Raw genomic sequence first — 20241 nt, forward strand, 5'->3', positions numbered from 1 at the left:
CTGAGAGGCCAACAAGAGCCCTCGTGCGCGATACACTGGGTAACTGTAGATTTCAGACTTCTTTATTCATCTTTCTTGACATGCTTCTTTCTTAGAAAAGTTGTTTCTATTTCGATCGCAGCCCCCATAATTAATTGGTTTGGAAATGGTATGGTTGTAGCCAAAATACCACCGAGCTATGAGAGCCCTGCATGGTTCCTCCTTTGGTCCACTGTACACCTCTTTCCTGTTGGGTTTTATCGTCTGGTTTCGTGCTGCGCAAAAAATGAGAAACATCACAGCATATCCAAAGAATGAATGATGATGAGTGAGGCGAAGTGCTGGGGGCTTTCATTGCTAAACTGTGAACCATCTCCGAATATCGCCCACTACATATTCAAAGACGTGACAAACACAGTATTTAATTATGCAAGAAATTGTATTATTCGTAAGTAGTAATAAACAAAGCTTCTGTTCCCCATTCATTATAACGGCTTTATACTCGGTGAAATCGTGGATCATTGATGGGACGTGGTGGGATGTTTCAAGGACGAAGTAGTGCGCAGTTCGCAAAGGCGGTCACGTACAAACAAGAGATGGCCACAGTGAGACAATGCATGGTCATTTAACATGCGCCTGGATACAAGTACACGACCATCTTGCATTTTATAATGGCTACTTCTCAACGGTATTTTCTATATGGTCGGTCAAGTTGTGGATCGGTGATGGGGCGTAGTGGGATGTTTGCAAGGACAAAGTAGTAGGCAGTTTGCGAAGGTGGAACTACAGGCGGTCACGCACGTACATACAAGGAATGGGCAAACGCATGCCTTTAGGAACTTCGCCCCTAAAACAGCGATGTGTATTAGACCATATTTATACCGTCATATTGTCTTTCACGACGTATCAAAGACAAGTAAGTGTGCTAGACGTGAGCGACTCGGGCACAGCATACTAGTAAAAAAGGTACCTCAAAAACATCTTAATCGTATGTCGGAAATTGTACCAAGCTTGGCCATGCCAGGGGCAGCACATGGAGCGGTGAATGTGGTTTGCGAGGGGCTCTCAATGACTCTGCATAAGAACCCGCCAGTGCAACTTCTACCTTGCAGCTAGTCGTGGCACAACCATTTCAATGACACTTGTGTTGGCGCAAAAATTGCCCGAATTTCGCGTGCTTTTTCTCGCCTACTTTCATCAAAGAAGAAGCGTACTTTGCATAGTTACTGAACATTCAATGAAAGTGATCAAGATACTTGGCACTTTTAAATCTGGCCTGACGCTTTTGCTGATTGTTCAACAAAATGCTTTCAAGTTGATCCTGCCTCTAAAAATGAGGTCTAAATGAAGTTCCAGTCTACAAGGCACTGGTCTACAACATCAACTTGTCAGAAAAACCAAAGGTAAAGTGAAAGATTTGAGCTTCCCCTAGCGCGATTAAGGCATGATGCAGAGAACTCGCCGCCTCCATGAACCGTAAATCACGTGCAATTTTTCGGCACAGAGGTACACTAAGCAGGTAGACTGCTTGATTAAGATGTGGAGCATCTAACGGTCGTGTTCAGTCTGGAGTTCAATCTCCTCTCTCGCCTTGCGAATCCGACGCAGGTAGTGTCTGTTATCGAGCTAGTTGAAAAAACGGACTGCTCAAGCTGGAAAACTATTCACTGGCCCCAACCTAAATATATTGTTACGGAAAAGAAGAGACGCCGTTTCGACGAGGCTGGGGATCTGATGTATTCAAAACCAGCGGCAATGGCATGACTGGTTAACCAGCGATCGAGCGGAGACAACCAGATCGGTGGCAGGCACCTGATATGGTCGCCGATGAATGGAACGAGAATCACCTGTGTTAATGCGGTGCTTGACGAATGAAGTGTGGCCGAGAAGACGGCTGTCGATGTCGAATATGTCGCGGTGTGAAGCCAGAAGGCGGCATAGCGCGGCTGACTTCTCAGGTTTGGGGTCCGGGGCGATCATAGAGCGTGAGGTCGCATCGAGGCAAGTGGCATCCTGCAGGTGATAGGGGGGATCAGGACATACGTCTGCCATTAAACAGGTGACGCGGTCGTCCATTAAGGGTCTTAGCGTGGACACCGAAATTTGTTGGGGTGGCACTTGTTTGATGAAACCGAAATTGATAACAGGTAAATATGTTCGGTTAGAGGCCATGGTTACGACGGAGTGTGGGACAGTAATGTCACGCACCAGGAGAACATCAGTAATCGGCGTCACGATATAATCACCATCGAGCACGGGAGAAGGTGTTGCCATTTCAACAAATGAGAGAGCTTTAGGCGGTATCCGGAAGAAGTCAGTGGTGCACAGGCTGTCCGGGAGTTCAGGGTGAGAATTCGGGAGAAGAGGAAGTTCTAGGCAGAGAGTACTGGCGGCACAATCGATAAGGGCAGAATGCCTCGATGGGAAGTCCATGCCGAAGATTAGAACGGGAGGGCAATTTTAAAGCACCATAAAGAAAACAGGGACATGGCGGCCGGCAATGCTAACACAAGCGGTGCACATTCCAGTGATGGCCACAGTTCTACCATCAGCTACACGGAGGGCTTTATTCGCTGCAGACGTGAGGACTTTTTTGAGTAGGCGGCACAGGTGAGCCCTCATTATGCACACTTGAGCTCCGGTATCAACTAACGGCGTCAAAAAATACCGTACACATACACCTCAATCAAGTTCGTATTAGTGGGGAGCGTCAACGGAGGATTTGGAGCAATCGCAATTGATGCAGCACTACCTCCCGGATTCGCATGGTTTAGTTTTCCGTCTGAGAGGATCCATAGATGACCGGCGACGAATATCGGCGTGGTTGGGGCAATGGGGAACGGCGGTGTTGAGGTGATGGTGAACGAGCGGTGGAGCGGCGGTTAGGGACGTCGGAAGAAGGGTACACACGACTGGACGAATACCGACGGGAGTCCTCGTATGGGCGTGAAAAAGAAAACGGGCTCCAGTTAGAGGGCGTCCAAGTGCGGTTTATCGTCTGCAGTTCCCCATTCCGTCTGACTGCGGGATCGTGGAAGAAAATGTGACTCATGGCGTGGTACATTTGTTGTCATTGGTCTGGAGATGGATCGGGAGACATGGCAGGCCACAGGAAAACCGAGATTTGCAATTTCCTGCCTAATGGTGGCTGGAATAATGGAGACTGCCAGAGGCGTTTGTGTGGCGCCATGGTCGAGCGAATGTGGAGGAAACGGTGCCGGACTTGACGCCTCAAGCTCCTGTCGACCTATTCGTGTCACGCTGTCCTGCATGGGTGGTGCGGCACCAAGATCGGTGCAGGTTGATGTAAAAGCCGTGTTTGGTGGCCACGTAAATTGAGGTAGAACATGGCGGGTTTCGGCCATTTAGAAGCAGCGGCTTTCCTTGATAATCATATCTACGGTCGTGACGTTGTTGTACACGAGCAAGTTGAAGGCGTCGTTCGCGATGCCCTTGAGTATGTGGCCCACCGTGTCACTCTCTGGCATTTGCTCGTCCACTTTTTGGCGCAACGCGAGCACGTCCTGTATGTACGAGACATTCAACTCAGTTGAGGACTGCACACGAGTGGCGAGTTCTTCTCTCGCTTCCATTTGGCGACCGGACGGGTCCCCAAAGATGTTGCGTAGTCTCTTCTTGAAGATATCTCAGCTGGTGAGCTTGGTCTCATGGGCGTCAAACCAGACACGTGGGGTCCCATCCAAGTAAAATGTTACGTTGGCAAGCATCATGGTAGGGTCCTATTGATGTGTCTGGCTAACACGCTCGTACATACGAAGCCGGTAGTCAACGCCAAGCCCAGGTTATGCGGGAAATGTACCGGGATCACGGGGGGTGGGCATCGTCAGGTATGTATTGGTTGGAGCTACAGATGGAGACGCTGACGGGTTGCAATTGGTAGCCATGGCCGGAGACTGAATGGTGCGACCACTGCGAAGCTTCGTGGTGAAGACGGGGAACTTTCCACCTCCACCAAATATGTTACGGAAAAGAAGAGACGTCGTATCGAGGAGGCTGGAAATAGATGTATTCAAAACCAGTGGTAATGGTGTGACCGTTGGTTGGTTGGTTGGTTCCTCAACACCTTGGCACAATCCACCTAGGGGGATAGGCCATGATTGGGACGGTGCCTTGCTATTTAAATATTTCACTTCTTGAAAAAGAGGGTTGGAATAATTAGGTAATATAGGTATTAATAAAAAGCTGTTAAATTTCTAAACAAAAAAACCTTGAAGAGAAAACATAATAAACACACAAAAACGAAACAAATAAAATAAAACAACGTAAGTTATTTATTTGTAGCAATCCATTCTTTTAGTATTTCGTAAGAAATTTGTAACCGGTTCACCAGTGGTCGAGCGGAGACAACCCTTCGTCTTCCTCGTCAGGCACACACACGCGTAGCCCCTTAGAATATCAATATACATGCATGTAGAAATATGATGGCAATATTCTGGATATTGACCTCTCGGTAGTACCGGTGGGGAATTCCTCTTGTGCATTGTTGAACAACTAAAATTCGCAGTTTGCACATTAACAAAATCGGATTGCGGGTCTCTGTGTCTTCGGTTCCTCATTGCCCATTAGCATCGACTGAAAGTTCCAGTAGTAAACACCGGTCTACCACTGCGTGCTCTGCTCCTCTCCAGGTTTCTCTTCTGAGTAGCGCCACGATGAATGCCCGCGTCAACGCCCTCGACATTTTAATTGTTTGCTTCAGCTGCTTGGAATATACAAGTGGTTCTCTTAAGCGGGAGCTGCTTCAATTTCAAATAGTTTTGTGTTTATACTGAGTGGATTTTTGATAAAACATTCTTTAAAGGACTGAACGCGACACTTGGGAAAACAAATTGCCCGAATGACCTGTCAAGCGGCGGATATTCGGAATCCTTTAAAAGCTGCAGTGTAAGCTGGTGCTTCTACATGGTATTTCAAGAATTTCCTGCAGGGCGTTTACAGTTGTTTGTGGAAGTACACAAGCATGATTACTACCTTTATTTGAATTGTGAATCCATTTAGGCCGCTCATTTGCTTGGGGTTTTTTTCCCAGGTTGCAGTATCGGCCATAAAATATTTGTATTTCACTCCCACCGCGACCACGAACAATATAGGCCCAAAGTGGTAGTCACCTAAACAAAAAAAAAATGGCAGCATATCCACGGAGTGAATGATGGAGAGTGGGGTGAAGCATCTGTCCGTCCATTCGTTCTTTCTTCCATCCGTCCATGCGTGCGTCTGTGTGGCCGCCCATGTTTCCATCCGCCCGTCCGTGCGTGCGTCTGTTCGTGCGTCCGCACGTCCATCTGTGCGTCCGTCCTTGCTTTCGTCCAAGCATCCACTCCTGCGTCCGTCTGTGAGTCCATCCGTCCGTGCAGCCATCCATGCATCCGTCCATGCATCTGTCTGTGTGTCCGTTCGTCCACCTATTCAACACTCCAAGTACCACCATCTCGCACCTTTTCATCATATATTCCTCATATAGAAGCACCGCCATCCAGCGGACATTCCAAGGACTGAATGAGAGGACGCACACGCACACTTTCTTACGGCTTGCCCTTGTGTCTACTTCCCACCTTTAACCACATCGAGTTTATGGTGTATACTAGTTCACTGTATTCATGGCACTGCGGCCCAACGCTCGCTAAACCTTCCTAAACCAAGGATGTTACGCCCAGCGAGTATAACGTAGCAACCCTTTCTTGTCAGATAGTGCTCAATGTACATGCGAATGGCTTCTAAGGAGAAATGAGAGACAGGACAATTCGGCTTTTAGTTAACGCACATTCTGAAAATTTTTTATTGTTCAACAACGACAGAAGAAATCTCCCACAAGCACCACCTCGGAGGTCAAAATGTAAGACTGGTTACACACTACGATGTCTACTACTACTACGAGAGACGAACGGGTGCCGCTTTACGGAGCTTCGCCTCTAAAACACGGTTCAGCTTGCTGCTCTGATGCATAGTGCTATGTAGGATATATATTCACAGCATTCTTCTATTCGGGTATAAATGTGCCTTCGATGAATCTGAGAGCCGCGGTGGTTCCACTGCGAAAGAGGTGAATTGATTGAGGTCCCTGTACTATGCGATGTTTATGGGCGTTTTAGAACAGCAGATGGTCAAACCTTCCTGAACCCTCTACTACGGCGTTCGTCATAAACATGTCATAGTTTCTGGGTGTAATTAATTCAAAATTCCTATTTTAAACTGGTTGCTTTTGACATTCGTGCTAATTGAAAACATGTTCTCTTTTTTTCTCGCGAATATATGTTGCTCATTTTTATATAACTATCAAAGCGCCAATTATTTTCGTGTGTACCTTGTTTACTTATCGGTTTATCTTAGTGTATAGTGATGCGGTACCTTGTCAAACACAATATTTTTCCTCTGGCTACTGTTATTCACAGTGTTGTTCGTCCATCCCGTGTCGATCACTTGCTTCTCTGTATTTTCGATGAATATTGTGCCTGATTCCTGTGTCCGACACTACAGAAACAACTGAACACTTATAATAGTACCTGTAACGGGTCCTCTATTAATTATCATGAAAAAATTCTACCGGCTGAAGAGTCAAAACAGAAAGAAAGGGAAACCTCATGTTTTCTAAGTATGCTTCATATATATATATATATATATATATATATATATATATATATATATATATATATCACTTGCAAGAATAGTAACAACAGAAGCGTTTATTCTGATAGTTTCAGCGCTCGAAATGGACAGTAAACAACGACGATGTGCGAACCAACGGCCTCGTGAAAAGGGACACTGACCATAGAAGAAGACGTGCTTTTGTTGATGCCTTCGAAGCGGAGCTCGTGGCGATTATTTTAGTTCTTCGCAAACTTCCATCAAATCAAAACAACGCAGTCATAATGACGGATTCTCTTTCAGTTTGTGCAGCTCTGACAGCTTCAGAGAACTCTAGAATTCTAAGCAGATTCAAAACATTAGTACTTCCGCAGTTGAGACTTCTGAGGTTACTATGGGTTCCGCGACACTGTGGAGTAAGATTAAATGAATTGGCTGATTCCTTAGCACGAACCGCACTTGATGGGCCAGTTTTATCTATACTGCCAGATGTTGAATATATTACGGCAATAAGATATCGAAAATCAGCAATCTCCACTGATACGATAGAAAAAGTAACTACATAGTTAGAATATAACCACCTCATGTTTCCATGGCAACCCCACTGGAGTCAGTCCAAAAAGCTTGAAGTTTTAATTACTAAATTTCGATGTCGTGTCCCCCCACTAAACCTGTATCTACACAGAGCTGGTCAAACAACGTCATCCCTCTGTTCAATCTGCGGAGAAACGAAATCACTAGAACATTAATTTTTGTATTGTCACTGCTACGCTATACTTAGAAAAAGGTTACTAGTTATTCCATTTCGGAAAATCGGCGTTAGATTGATGGTGGAAACGGCGCTAAGCTTTGGTGCCTCAGTTTTGGGACATTGCCACAGGGATGCTTTCAATGCCGTTTGCGATTATATTGAGGCAACCAAGCGTATACCTTTGTGATCTTCAATCAAAAAATTATTTTTTTTACTCCCCAGGGCAAAGTAAACACAGCTGAGTGGTAATCATAACACCTCAAATTTCAAAATTGCTCAATTTCACTTTTCTATCTTTTTTCTTTCTCGTTTGCTCTTTTTTAGGTTGTTTTCTTTACATTAGTCTTATTATATTACAAATTCAATACACATAGTTAAAATGATCACAGAAAAACTGCACTACATTTTCTTGGCCAATATCCCTGAGTGGGTATGAGCCATCATCCCAGGGAAACAAACAAACAAGATGCTTTCGCCATTAGCTGCTGCATAGAAACAAGCCCTTGGTTCACAGACTCAGCGTCTCAGCGGTCTGCTTATGGTGAACCACTACACTGGTGGAAGTTCTGGGCTGCAAACCTGCCGATGCTCCACACTCCATGTGGGAGCCGTCCATCGAGTGATCTGTTACGCATTCACCTGTTACGACTGCAGTGCACCACTTCAGTCGGTGGTCGCTGGGCATCTCTCCTGGGCTGACCTCCTTGGACGAACATTCTACCAGGTATTCCATGCCTCTGCCAATGGCCTCCACCAGCCATCCCAGGTATTACTTCTTTAGGCACTTGTATATGATGGTCTCAGTAGTGCTCCACATGATGATGTTAAAGATTGGCTTGAGCTTTACGAACGCGCTGCCGACATCAACCAGTGAAAAGCTGAACAGAAGCTCGCCTGCACATACTTCACTCTCGATGACAGCGCTCGCACGTGGCTTGACAATCGTAAAGGCCGTATACTTACATGGGATGAGTTTCGTCAGCAGCCGATTGACACCATTGCTAGCTTCGACCGTCATGAGTGGGCTCAGGAGTTGCTTTAGTTAAGGCTTCACAAGCCACACGAAACTGTGGTAATTTTCGCTGAAGACGTGACGCACCTATGTCGTCGGGCTGATCCTAATATGCTCGAGGAAAAGAAGTTGCGCTGTAATATGCGCGCCGTGAAAAAACAGCTGCTCGCGGGACTTATGCGCAATGCTCCAACTACCATGACCGATTTTATACGAGAAGCCACTGCCATTGAGCGCACTCTGCACCGAAAATTGAGGCAGTATGATCGATCATCTACTACCGCCCCAATAAACACCGCTTCAGTGAATCTGGACAATCAGGGCTCCCTACGTGACCGTATCAGAGGTATTGTTCGAGAAAAAATTCAAGCTTTGGACTCCGCCCGTAGATACACCACTGACCACCATTGCCGCAGTCATTCGTGACGAACTTAGAAACGCTTTCTCAGCAGCTGATTTAGGTCATGAGCACCGTGAAATTAGTAACGCGAACGCTACCCGCCGTCCACCACCCGTACGCCTATCACGCCATACTACCAGCCACCTACAGCCAGATCTTCGTCGCAACATTTACAGGAGGCTTTCAGACGTCGGCCCATGACTCTGATTTCTTCATGTCACCATTCATCACTTTCCGCGCATTACTCATTACCACAAGAGGACACGAGACGCCCACAATTTTGCAGAACGGACGCTTAGCGCACTGTCGATTGGCGCCCCCTCGGCTTCAATCGTGGTGGTGCCGGCCATATAGCGCGCTATTGCTGGTACCGTGACACATCATTTTGCCCGTCTCGGCTAGTGTACGATGGTCGCCGTACCATCGGTGACTACAATGCTCGCCATGAGGAGCCTGGTTTTCGAGGACCTTCAACAACGTGGTCTCCCTACAACGAGTCACTTCCCCATCGCCAGCCCAACTCCGCCCACCGGTATTGTTCTCCATCTCCTGCACATACATTGTCGCCGAATCGACATACTTTCGCTAACCCTCGAGGAACAAGGTTGCTCAGCCCTTACTGGAAAAATTAAAAGTGGCAACCTCTCGGGCTAATGTCGCCGGACGACTGCAAAACGATAAAAAATCCCCAATACCACCGCTACAAAATGATGTCGTGCCCACGAATAACAACTTCGACAAAATGGTGAGCGCCGACCTCATTTTACCTCTTGATGGAAAGCAAGTGACGGCCTTAGTCAATACGGGTGCTGATTTATTTTATAATAAGTCATGAGCTAGCCAATCGTCTTAGAAAAGTAAATTGCCGTCGGTAGGGCCGCCTATAAGAAAAGCGGGTGGTCAATTGCTGCTCCCTACAGAAAGATGCACAGAAAGAATCAGCATGGGAGATTCCTCTTTCGTTGCCACTTTCATCGTTCTCCCAGAGTGCTGCAAAGATTTAATTATAGGAATGGACTTTCTCAGGGAGCATGGTGCAGTAATCAACGTCCTAGACCGCGTGGTTTCGTTCTACGAGAGTGCTCGTCTGACTGATTTTTCATTACTAGAGCACGAATTCTTTCGTCTGAAAGACCATGATATAGTTGTGCCACTTCGATCATTTACCCTAGTTGTAGTAGCCTGTGACGTACCATTCATCGGTGAAGGAGTCACTGACCAACTAACATCGCTGATTTTCGATCACGGGAGTTCAGTAGCACGAGGAATAGTACATGTAACCGACGGCCGTACCATCTTGCTGTTGACTGATTTCACCTTCAAATGAGGGTGCCTTCCAAAAGGCACAACTTTGGCACATTTTGACAAGATATAAGATGTTCGTGACTGCTTCTCAGCACTCGAAGCAACGCCTACACAAGGCTCGCATGGCCTAGCACCTAACCATGATGTGAGCCCTACTTAACTCAGAAACAGCGGGAACGCTTCCTTGAGCTGCTAGCCGAGCTCTACGAGTGTTTTGCATTAGCCTCAAAAGTTGGCCGGACATCCTTTACGAAGCACCGAATCATCACAGACAACACGGCAAGACCGATTCATCAAAATCTATGCCGTGTGGCTCCAAAAGAACCAGAAGTGATAAAACAGCAGGTAACAAAAATGCTTGAAGACGACGTGATGCAACAGTCAAAGAGCCTTCGGGCGTCGCCTGTTGTTCTGGTCAAGACAGACGGAGCCTGCGTTTCCGTGTGGACTATCGAAAGGTAAGTGAGGGGACAAAAAGACCCGCTTCCCCGCATAGTTGATTCGATCGGCAGGTTTCGAATTGCACGTTATTTCTCTTCCGTGGACTTAAAAACTGGATATTGGCAAACTGAAGTCGATCCCAGGGATCATGGAAGAAGTGCTTTCGTGACGTCAAAAGGACTGCACAAATTTAAGGTTTTACCATTTGGCCTGTTCTTCGCGCCTGCTACTTTCCAGTGTCTCATGAATATTGTGCTCTCTGGGCTTAAATAGAGAATCCGCATAGTATACCTAGACGACATCATTGTGTTTTTGCGACGTTCGACGAACAGTGTTACGAAACGACTGGCTTCGAAACCATAAAAGAAAACGCAACTTTATTCTGCGGTCATGGCGAACTACCTGTTTTGCCGTCCCTCGCGAGCTCTGTGTCCTCGGCTTTCTCTTCTTCCTTCCCGGTGTCGCAAGATCAGGTTGTTCGATTCTGGTTCATTTTTCAACAGCAGCCGGGGCGGGTCAAGGTGAATCGGAGGCTTCGAGCAAGCACATCTTTCGCACAGGGCGATTCACAACTGAACCGTTATCGAGACGGATGGAGCAAGCGCGCACACTGTTATCTTTCCCTAACAATAGCTCAAGCACTCCGCCCAGTTTCTATGACGTCGCTGGTGTCGCGTCTTCTTGCAAGAGCACTACATCACCAACTCGGAGCTTTGCTGTTGGGCATGTGGAGCAATCATGTGCCGACCGCAGCAATAGCAGTTACGCTCGTTTGCACCTCTTTCAATGTTCCCCTTTTTGACGTTGACGATGATGAGCCTTCAGTTTCACATCAACAGAATACGTGAGGATCTGACGGGCACTGTTGTGGCAATGGCGTGCTGCGTTTACCCAGACGGAAATGGGATGGAGAAAATGGCTGTACCTCGTTAGGCTTACTTCCACGGTAGGTGAACGGCCTGCTGTTGATCGCAGCTTCAACCTCACACAGCACCGTTGTGAGGCCTTCCACGTTAAGACTACTGCGTCCAAGTGAATTCTTGAGCGCGGTTTTTGTCGTAGGAATGAGGTGCTCATACAATCCACCCCACCATGAAGCGCGTTCTGAGATAAACTTCCATTGTATTCTGATCACGGCGTACTCGCGAAGAGCAGTTAGCTCAGATACAAACCATCTAGCACAACTCCAAAACAGCAGGGCGTTGTCAGAGTACACAATCGAGGGTACACCACAGCGTGCGACGAAACGACGAACGCAAGCAAATTGTGACAGTGGTCATGTCTCATGTTAGGTCAAGGTGGGTGGCACGTGTGACGGCGCACCAAAACAAAACTAAGTCCTACTTGGACCGCTTGCTGATTTCGCGTACAGCGGCCCACAGTAATCAAGCCAAATGAGCGTGAAGGGGCTGGTCTCCGCAATTTTTTCGTGAGGAAGTTAGGCTACGGGTGCTGTGTTTGCTGTAGTTTTCCAACTTTTGTACATTATAAACTGACAAATAATTGTCTTCATGATTTGGCACCCTCTAACCAGAAACGCTCTCGAAGCTCAGTGAGGGTTCATTAAGCACGACCATAGATCGTATGCATATGTGCTACCGATACAAGCAAGCTGGTGAGCTTATGGTCGCTTGATAATAACATGGGGTGATCAATGCCCTGTTCAGCGTGCAGCTCTTGCAGTCGCCCACCGATGCGAAGTAGGCCATCCTCATTCAAAAACGGGCACAAACGAAGTACAGGGGATGCTTAAGGTAACGACAGACCGTCCTGCAGCACTTGGACCTCGCTTGGGAACGAGTCTTCCTCACTCTAAAAAAAAAAGGAAGCGAGAATGGAGAAACGGGCTCCGTTCCTCCTTCGGCGCAGCGACTTCCTCCCTTTCGGACGCTTTACCCATCGCGCCCTCTCGCAGCAAGGACCAAAGGAGCAACGTTCCTCCTTCAGCGTTCAAGTTTCTCCTCAATCACGGGGGTCTTGCTCACGCGCATGCGCACGCCAAGCCTATAGCCGCCCGCGGCCAGTCGCGAGCGATTGCTTTCACCTAAGATTGTTGTAAGCAATGCAGAAATGACGTTTTCTTTTGTTTTATTAGTATAGAGTAAAAGCCTCTTTTTTTTTATCGCCAGGCACTCGCACGATGCTCCGCACACTTCCATGTGTGTCTCGTGTTGTTTCATACTACCAATTTGTCACGAATACAAGGAGCTCTGCTTCCCAACCAGTCTTGCTTTATCGATTACCTTAGAGTGTAAAAAAAATAATGATTTTTTTCGGTGTCGACCTACTTGGTAAGCCCACGCATTTTTAATTTCGCACGGCACCAACACCACTCATGAATTCAACGAGGCGCGCAAAAAAGCATCACACTTATTTTTTCATTAGTGTAGGAAACCTGATACCACTCTACATTCCATGCGTGAAAGTACGATCATATACAATTGATAGAGTTATACGTGCCACTACCACCATATGGATGTTCTTTGCAGTTTACCCCCATTCGAATACGGCCGCCGTGGCCGGAAGTCGAACCTGCGTCCATCAGCATAGTCACACGACACCCAATAAGGCTATGCTACCCCGGCAGGTGAAAGCACAAAGGGAAACAGGCTGCGAAGTTTCACCGAGCGTTTATTCGCCAGACTAGATTACAACCATCAGAAACTTTTTAAACATCATCATAACTAAACTTTTGTGAAAAGTGAACCAATGACTTCTGTAGGTTAAACCAAATTCTCAATCGCATTCGTTTTGAATTGCCCATGCCAGCACTGAGAATTAGGAAGGAATTATGCACGCGAGCAGTATGTCTTTCTCGTCCATGATTCTCCTTTGTCGTGAGAAACTCAACACAAAATGCACTTCTAGTAGCAGCTGTACACAGCAAGTAAGTACTAACGCTCACTCACCTTTGTGAAAAGAGTATTCCGAATCCAGAGTAATAACCACCACAGCCACAGCGCTAACAACAAAATTGTGGCGCGCACTATGATTGCAAGTTGACACGCGAGGCGAATCGCGAGAGGCATCTGAAGCAGATAAGTATGCTGGCACAACATTCTATAAAGTTCTAGTAAACTTGCGCACTGCAGCGATAGTTCCTCCACTCAAGTATGAGAGCTACCGCGAGGCCAACAGCCACTGTCATGGCTCACGAAAAAATACCGTCGGATGCGAGGTCATCGCTTATTTATCTCGCAAGACCCGCGTTGTAACGTACGTATACACTGCTAGGACGGCCGTTACCGCATCAAAAACATTGTTGATTGATATGTGGGGTTTAACGTCCCAAAACCACTATATGATTACGAGAGACGCCGTAGTGGAGGGCTCCGGAAATTTAGACCACCTGGGGTTCTTTAACGTGCACCCAAATCTGAGCACACGGGCCTACAACATTTCCGCCTCCATCGGAAATGCAGCCGCCGCAGCCGGGATTCGAACCCGCGCCCTGCGGGTCAGCAGCCGAGTACCTTAGCCACTAGACCACCGCGGCGGGGCAATCAAAAACATTGTCATTGAAGGGCTAGTGGTGTACTATATCCATGGCTAACGGCCACACTTGTGGTACGCACGTAAAAAGAATATAAGCAAACGTTAAGACGAAACAACTAAACGATGTCGACGTGACCACAGACCACCTACCACGACGGAAACGAAGTTTGGTCTGCATGCTGCGCCCTCTCCAAGTAAGAAGAAGAAAAAAAAACGTGACCTCGGAAATGGCTAACGCGCGGCAAGTGTTTGCACTCTCAGAGGCTTCAAGAAAAAAAAAACGTAACTGTGGCAGTGGTGGACAGATGGCGCAGAATTCGAATTGCCGTGGGCATTCTAAGCACGGCTTGGGGCATCCGCCTTCGTGAAAACCTGATAAGCTCTAGTAATTATTCTGTTCATTATTGTGCAACCATTGATTAACTAAGGTTTGCCTAAGCATCAGATACAATATATTTACGTGTGCGCATGTTGTGGTATTGATAAAAAACGTAAAAAAAGTGTAAGAAAACCTACTTGTAACCTGTGCCACTCAGGTCAGTTGAAATTCATCGCTATATAAGCTGGCGCGCTTTCATAGTAGAGTGTGAGTAAACACGTCGAGGTCATTCTGCTTCTGGACGCCGGTTGGTGCGGACGCAGGATGGAAAGCTCGTCCCGAGCAGCGACAGCGGCTGACGCCGGCCGCGGTACAGCGTCTCCCCTCGTTCCAAAGGACTACAGGATTATTCTGCCTTCGTTGCCATCAGGTGAAGCGATGCGTCGACCAGTAGCTCTACACTGCGACGTCAGCGGCCGACCGTACCGCATCGACGACTTCAGGAAACCTCTCAAAGATTTAAACGTCATACAGCAAGTAAGTGGCATCGGAGCATATCAGATGTCGCACGTGTCGCTATTGAACATGAAGACCGTGGAAGCAAAGAAAGCGCTGACAGACGCAATTGTTCTTAAAGTTAAATACCGGGCATGTCTCGTCATTGACTCGACGCGGCAAGAGGTTAAAATGAAATTGCACTGGCTAGCGTTCGATGTTACAAAAGACGCCATTCGACGTGCCTTTTATGAATACGGCGACGTCAAGGAGGTGACCGATGACCGATGGAGAGTCGAGGATTTCGAAGGAGTTGAATCGACCACTCGTGTAATACGCATGCAACTACGAGATGGCGTTTCTGTGGATCAACGGCCCCATCAGGTGCGTATTGGCAGCAGTACGGCACTGGTCGTGGTGCCGGGAAGACCGCCTTTGTTCTTGCGGTGCCGAAGTACGGGGCATATGCGACGCGATTGTAAGGTCCCAAAGTGCAGCGAATGCCACTCTTTCGGTCATGAGCAGGACGAGTGTAACCGTTCATATGCACGAGCTGCAAGGCGACGACCAGAGACTCAACAGAGTGAACTTCTCATGGATGAGGAGGAATCGGAACAAGCGTCTTTGCCTGCGACGCCACAGAAGCAGACGACATCGGACGACACGCCGGTGCTGTGGAAAAGCAAGCAAGTTTCTTCAGCCCCGGATACGAACGCCGAACGAAAGATGGGAAGTCAAGCGGCCCCAACGACTAGCGAACAGACGCGTCCTGCGTCTGCGATGCACGCCGCGTCGCAGCTGCAAGCAACGCGCCCTGAAACGCCGGCGTCCCAGGCCAACGCTGCTTCGACTCCTCTAAACTCGGCTTCACAGTACTCTTTGGCGAACAAAACACACGAAAATGAGGATTTGCCTAGTGATCTGGATACCTTAAGCATGGAATTAGAATCGGCGTCTACAAAACGCCGTCGCGATTCAGACGACGGTGCTCAAGTAGACGAAACGCAAGTAAAGTCGGAAGTGCAGTGGAAGGTGGTCAGTGGAGGCAAGAAACGAAACGCTGCCCGACAACGGTCGTCATCGCTCAAACGCGACGATGGCCGCTCAAACTAAAGGTGAACAACATGGATCCACCCTGGACGACGAGAGCCCAATAAGTGAACGTGCAGGGCTCTCAGCTTGGACCCGCTCACCGATCACGTCGCTGAGCGGGTTCGTGAAAGCAGCGACGCTCAATGTACGAGGACTGGCTTCCAGGAAGAAACAGACTCAGCTCTACAGACTAGCCATGGACCAAGACCTGTACATTATTGCAGTTCAGGAAACCAAAGTGGAGAGCGTGGACGCCACCGAGAGCCTACTGCAACGTTTCACCGGACGCTACACCGCCAGCGTCAGTCATGCAGTTAGTAGGTCGTCAGGGTGTGTGATCTTTGTGCGGAATAGTTTAGGTGCCAGTGTCCAAAACGTCACGTCTGACTCATCCGGAAGGTTTGTTGTATGGGATTTGACCTTCTTTTCTCTTAATTGGCGAGTGATTTGTTTATATGCACCTCTTAAAGTTGATGAACGGTGTGTAACATTCGACGAAATTTGTACTTATTGTGAATGCGATCGCATAGTCATCCTTATGGGAGATTTTAATTGTGTGATCAGTGCCGATGATAAAACAAGTACATCCAATTTCAACGACTCAAGCACAGTCGCGTTAACGAATCTAATTTCTGACTTAGACCTTGAGGATGTTGCAGAGTGTATTGGTAAAGGACCGACACTGTATACGCATTTCCAAGGCTCCAGTCATGCGTGCCTAGATAGGGCCTACGTATCACTGGATTTAATTCCGATTATCAGTGAGTACAATGTCCTCCCTATTTCATTTAGTGATCATTGCTTAGTATCATTTGTAATAGGTAAAAGAAATAGACGTAGACCAGTATTTAACTGGGACACGTGGAAGCTGAATTCTAATCTCTTGGAAGATGAAAAATTTATGGACACTGTTTGAGAGGCGTTGGCAAACATAGATAGTGGAGACCAAAAATACGGAGTGAAGTGGGAACAATTTAAACAGAATATAAAGTTGATAGCTATAGAACGCTCATGTGTAATAAAACACAGAAAGAGTGAAGAAGAAAGAACCCTACGTTTAAATCTCAAAGAACTGCTAGCAGAGGACAGCAACACGCCAGGCTTATTCACAAATGATATAAGGTCAGTAAAGTTCAAATTGGAACAAATTGATGAGGAGAAGTATCGTGATGCACAAATAAGGGCAAGGGCAGAGAAAATGACCGTAGGAGAGAAACCGACCAAAAGAATGCTTGGTCTCGAAAAACGAAACGCTCAGCGGAATGTTATACATCAGATTGAATACATGGGTAACGTTACAAGTGAACAAAGATATATAGAGGATGCTTTCAACGAGTACTACACCACTTTATTTGATAAATGTAAAGTAAATGTAGATGAATTCAAGAATGAATTTTTAGAAATAATGCCAAAGGTTGAGGACTGCAGGAAAGACAGCCTAGAATGTCCTATTTCTGAACCGGAAGTAACAAAAGCAATCATTGCCCTCCATTTGGGAAAGTCCCCAGGACCTGATGGCTTAACAGCCGCATTTTATAAGGAATTCAAACACGAACTAGCACCGATCCTGGCAGCGGTTTTTAACGAAGCCTTAGACATAAAGACTCTGCCACCTTCTTTTCTGCTATCTCATACTATTTTAATTCCAAAAACTGAGGACGCAGTTAAATTACGTGAAGTGAAATTGTACAGGCCAATCAGTCTCTCAAATATCGACTACAAGATTTTGATGAAAGTGCTAGCAAGGAGACTGCAGACAGTTATTAATAACATTGTAGGCGACCACCAGACATGTGAGATTAAAAGGCGCACTATATTCACAAACATTCACAAGGCACGAAGTGTATTGGAGTGCTGCGATGTCACAAATGATCACATCGCGATGATCCAGATAGATTTAGAAAAAGCATTTGACCGAGTACCGCACGAAATTCTTTTTCTTTTGTTAGACAATGTCAATGTTGGCAAAGTAATTCGAGATACAGTTCGAATGGCATATACTGGATGTAAAACTCGGCTAATCATCAACAAAGTTCTTGGGAAACGAATTAATGTCAGACGTTCTGTACGACAAGGCTGCCCTTTGTCTTCCCTCCTATTTTCAATTTATATAGAGTCATTTTGCCAAAAAGTCATGAAAAGCAATAACATAGTGGGGTACAAACTACAAGAAGCTGAAGTACGGGTACTGGCATACGCAGATGATATAGCTGTGTTTTGTAAAGATTATGATGGTATCGCTGAAACCATAAAAATTGTGAACCTTTATTGTAATGCAAGTGGTAGTTTGGTAAACTGGAGCAAGTGCCTGGGTTACTGGCACGGCGAATGGCCTGTGACTCCACAATTTGTGGCTGGTATTTCATGGACTATACTCCGGTACGATACCTAGGTGTGCCATTAGAATATTATTGTGACAGTGAACCGTACTGGCGGCGTCAGGCCGTCGAGCTACGAGAAAAAGCTGAACAACTCAATGGTTTCCAGCTATCAATTTTCGCCAGAGCGACATTTTGTAACGTATTTTTAGTCAGTAAGCTCTGGTATGTCCTTCAGGTGATGCATTGTTCACGTGTGAATCTACAGAAGCTTCATCGAATATTTGCTGTTTTCTTGTGGGGTTCTTCTTGGGAGCGAACAAGTAGAACTAACTTATTCAGACGGGTTCGCTCTGGAGGACTTGGTCTGTGTCATTTGTACCTTCGTCAGTTAGTTAATCGGTTTATGTTTTTCCGAAATAATCGAGACCCATTCATACGTACTGTTATACAGCTTAGGCTTGGAAGACGGTTGCCAGAATTTGTGGTAGCATCTGTTCACATGAAGGCAAGTATTAGAGGTTTCTTAAAAGAAGTTGTTGATTCATGTCTCTTTCTAAAAACGCGTTTTTAATTGGAATACCTCAGTACGGTTTCGCGTAAAAAGCTATACAAAGATTTAGTAGAAACAGTTCTTCCTGTTCCCCTATATAGAGCATTATACCGTGTAGGCCCAGGCCAAAATGTCTTAAGCCGTGTAAAAAAAATGGAGGTAACACCTGGAGCGAAATCCTTTTTCTTTAAGTTACACACTGGGACCTTGCCCGTGAAAACATGGATGCAAGAAAAAGGCTTATTCGTTCCTTGGGGTGTTGATTGCCTTCTCTGCAAAAAGCCGGAAACAATTGAACAAGTTTTTCTGGACTGCTGGGATGCAGTCTTTTTCTGGGATGTTCTCCAAAGGACATTGAAAAAGGATCTGCCTCTCGATGCCTATGGCATCAGATTTCTACCAGTATCAAATGAAGAAGGAATACCTTTCGACCTAGTTATGTTACTGGGCCTGCACGGTATGTGGCAATCTAGAATGGCGGTGCGCCATGCTGATGTTAATGCACGTCCGGTTAGGCAATATTTCTTTCAATCTGTCTGTTCGTTCGTGGAAGCACAAAAGGTTCAACAAGAGGTGCCCGAATGGCTTCATCAAGTAGAAAGCCTTCTACAGATGAAGGAATTTTAAAGAGCCTGTTAAATATGATGCTTTTTACCTCTTTTTTTGTTTCATGTTTCTACTTTGTTTGATGTATATATGTTTGTGAATGTTGTATGTAAACAGGCAGTAAAGAAAAAAAAAGTAAATACGTCGAGGTGTGAGCCGTTGGTTTTGAATGGTTGAGTGTGCTCTTGTTGCGTACTTGTTAGCGTATACGCTAGTGTACTTATTGCGTACTATTTGTGTGCTATGTGACCATGTGTGCATGTGTAGCTATATGGATTGCATCAGCACATAATAGGCTTCGGTGTCCGTAAGTGGTCTTGAATGGGTTGATGCGTAAACAATCCGCAAGGGTGCCGTGATAGTGGGTAATAACAAGAAACGTCGCGACAGTCAACTTTTTTTTTGTTCAATCCCTTTGTTCAATCCTCACTTTGTTCAATCCCTTTGTTCAATCCCTCAAGATGGCGCCACCTACCACCTACTTCATTGCTATGACGCTCTCACACCTCCAGCCATATTTATACATCGTTGAACATCTATCTATCAAAGCTGCACTATACGGATTCGGAATGATTTCGCTGCGATCGAGTGTACGGTTTGAAGGCACATCTCGTGACCTGCGGACCCGTAAGCGCATGGATAACGTCGCTACACTATGTGAATCTGCGAGAAATAAATACAGCAAGCTTAGCATGCACTCTTCAGGTGAGGGCTCTGCAGAAACCGTGTCTTTCGGAGTGAACGTGGCTTCGCTGACCGAACAAAACGTACTTGCTCTGTCGTTCTCTTTCGCGATGTGTTCACCGCCACAGGTTCGTCTGCTTGTTTTTATAATAATTTCGTTCAATATCAAGCTCAGCGGGACCGTTTTT

Source organism: Rhipicephalus microplus, chromosome 8, assembly GCF_043290135.1.
Source record: "Rhipicephalus microplus isolate Deutch F79 chromosome 8, USDA_Rmic, whole genome shotgun sequence".
Taxonomy (NCBI): domain Eukaryota; kingdom Metazoa; phylum Arthropoda; class Arachnida; order Ixodida; family Ixodidae; genus Rhipicephalus; species Rhipicephalus microplus.